Genomic DNA, 3,253 nt, shown 5'->3' with positions numbered 1-3,253 from the left:
CATTGTAAAGGTTGTTTCCCGGGCAATGGCTTTACAGGAAAGGCAAAGTTTGGGGACTTTTCCCATTTAAAGTATGTAGGCTATACCTGCCTCCCCTATTAAAGGTGTAACTCTACCCATCTCTGCTATATTAAGAGGGTTGTGAGTTTAGGAGTGTATGTATGAAGTCTTTATAAAAACTTTCAATAAACACAATGTGGAATGGATCTTCACATGCATTAAAAGTCCTAATGTCAGCTACTACCTCGTCAGTTGTTCTAGGGGCACCCAGCGCTCCACATTGGACAGGGGTTATGTGGGGGATAACAGTTTTATCTAATTAGTCAGCCTGTAGATCATCAGGAGGCGAATCTGCTGCATGAAGGAACACACAGTAAGATCTGATCTCCTCCTGTGTATCTTTATTAGAGAGCAATGTTTGCCCCTCAGAAGAGTGCTTCTCTGGAACATGGTTGTGTTCAAGCTTTTGCCGGAGCAGCTCATCCAGTTGTGGACTGATATTAGTCTTTTTCAGCTGCATGAGCGTTACTTGCAACCTCCTGAAATATGATTATAGTCTTCAATAAATGAAAAAGTAAAACATATATTTATTGCACAATTTTGTGTGGTGGCAAATGCATTCCTTAATATAACAATTTTAACACAACCACACAGATTACCAGTATTATGATGTTTTGAATGTAGTAGTTGGTTTTCATGCAAACCTGGAAGTTTTTTTTGAGTCTTGCCCTTGAGCTTTGTAAGTGCCATGTAAGCAGTGATCATTTCACTTAGGAGGGATTGTGTATGACTGTATCATTATATTCACTGAAAAAAGATAGTCTGGGGGCGTAGCCAACCAAGAAGGCTGTGTGGACGTGATCCACGAGCACTACGCAGCACTTACGTGGGATTTGCAGCCTATGGTGGAGCGTGAGACAGTGGCAGATGTGTCATAACTGGCATAGAAGTGAGGGGTTTACCGGAGGAGCAAAGAGGACCCCTTGTCCCCCTGCTGAAGGCGGGCTACAGAAGACTCGAGGCTTGGCTGGAATAGTAAGCAGGCACTTGGAACGCACTGGAGAACAGCATAGGAGGCGTAGTTCAGAGGCCGAGGCTGGGAGTGTTCCGCTGTGCTTGGAGTGTTTTACGTAGCTGGTGTGTTGAGATCGAGGCATACTGTGGGTCTGCGATTCAGCAGAAGTGGTGATGGAGGGCTGGGGACCCCTGACAACATCCACTTCCTGAGACAAAGAAGCCGGTGGGTGTTGAGCTGTTTTCCCTCTACGTGTAAGGCTAGTGGGGAGGGACCGCACCGGGGCCAACTGTGGGGATCGGAAGATATGGACCGCAACGAAGGATGAGACCAGGGCCAGGTCGGAGAATGGCAAGCAGCAGGCCAGCATGGGACCATAGCCCCCAGGTAATGGTGAGGCCTCGCTGGTGACACTTCAAAAGGTCATTAACAACCGCCTAGCGACACTTCAGCAAGATGTCGACTCAGTGGGTACTAGAACCCTGGACCTGGGATCTAAAGGACAGGAACTGGAGGAATGCCCTGATCGGCAGGAGCACACAACAGACCGACTCAACGGACAACTCAAGGAGACTAACCTGAAATGTGAAGACCTTAAAAACAGGCCTCAAAGGGACAATGTTTGACTTCGTAACCTGGTTAAACGAGCGGAGGGGCCAGGTCTGGAGGACTTTGTCATGGCTCTATTCTCTGAGCTGCTGGGTGAGACACATTTGAAAATTATAATCGAATGGGTACATAGAGTGGGCCTCCTGCTGGCTGGTGAAAAGCGACTCCCGAGAGATGTGTTGGTCAAGCTCCACTCCTTTAAGGTGAAGGATGCAATTCTCCAATCTGCACGGAAAACTGAGGTCACCTTTCAGGGAGCATCATGTTCCATATTTCAAGATATTGCCCCAGCAACATTAGCAAGATGTATGCAGTTTCATCCAGTGACTGATAGGCTAAGGCAGGAGTGCATTAGGTATCGTTGGACGCATCCCTTTGGGCTAGACTTTGAGTATCACAGCAGGCCTCACCATTTTCTCTTTCCGATCTGCCATTATGGTAACCGGGTGGAAGTTCTTCACCATATCCTCCAACAAGATGTTCAAGGTCAAGCGGTTTCTCGCTAAGAAGCAGAAGCAGAACAGACCTATTCTGCAGTGGACCCGCATGAAAACCGGCAACAAGATCAGGTACAACTCCAAGAGAAGACACTGGAGGAGGACCAAGCTAGGATTGTAAAAAAGCAGATCTTATGGATGGCAAATTGTTTCCTGTTCATCTGCCTGCAGTCAAAGACCAACTGTAATTCTGCTGGCAGGTTCCCAATGCCTGTACTCATGTTTGCTCTTGAGAACTTGAAAAACATGTTTGGCTACAACAACTAGCATAAATATCTGCATTGTTACAGATTTAAAAAGTCAATATTAATTATAAAATAAACAGCAGGCCTCACCATGCCATCGAGGTCCAAGAAGCAGTACAACTTTTGGGCCTGCCAACTCCTTTGGTACAATCTACTGGGAAAGGAGACGGGGAGACGTCAGGCTCCCCTCGGGAATCATCAGAGGAAAGACAATGGCAGACCGAATCCCGCCCGAAAACACACAGGAAATGCTGAAGAGCTTCAAATGCATGAACCCTTGTGGTTTTTCTGAAATGCCAGGAGACTTTTGTGGCAGGGAAGGACATGAGGGTGCTTCATAGGGCTGCTTTGTGGCCAGTGGTTTGTATTGCTCAGCTGTTGGGATTCATAGGAAGACAATTGTCATCATCTCTGGTATGACATAATTCACTTTTTATTTTTATTTCTGTCTCTTCCTATTACTATATTCCCCATTGGTCTTATGCCTTATTAGGCATCCCAAGGTGGGTTGTGACCAATATGCCAGAGAAGATGCCTGTTTCAAGGTCTGCCAATTTAGGTGGACCGTGGATTTGTCTGTGCCCTGCGCTCTATGGTGATTCGATTTGTTTGGCAGAACCGTAGGGATCGCCTTTCTTACAAAATTGCTGCATCTACCTAAGTCTTCGTGGAACTAGCTTTACCCGACTTTAATCTTTATTATAAGGCAGCTGAGTTGAGGGTGATCCCGGAGTGGTGCACCCATGAATCAGACAAACTCTGGCTCCATATGGACAGGGCAGTGGTGGGTAAATATATTTGGGATTTATTGTGGAAACTTAAGGCAGATCGACCACCCTTAAAGTTTAGGATGAGGTGACCAAGCTAGAGACCTATACAACTTTTCC

General features: G+C 46.4%; 1 pseudogene; it reads left to right on the top strand.

Annotated features, from left to right (window-relative positions):
• Positions 1-2,092: 2,092 nt before the first annotated feature.
• Positions 2,093-2,421, top strand: LOC146796645 (large ribosomal subunit protein eL39 pseudogene; annotated as a pseudogene).
• The last annotated feature ends 832 nt before the right edge of the window (positions 2,422-3,253 follow it).

Source organism: Triturus cristatus, chromosome 10 (assembly GCF_964204655.1).
Source record: "Triturus cristatus chromosome 10, aTriCri1.1, whole genome shotgun sequence".
Taxonomy (NCBI): Eukaryota; Metazoa; Chordata; class Amphibia; order Caudata; family Salamandridae; genus Triturus; species Triturus cristatus.
This window is presented reverse-complemented; position numbering and strand designations above follow the sequence as displayed.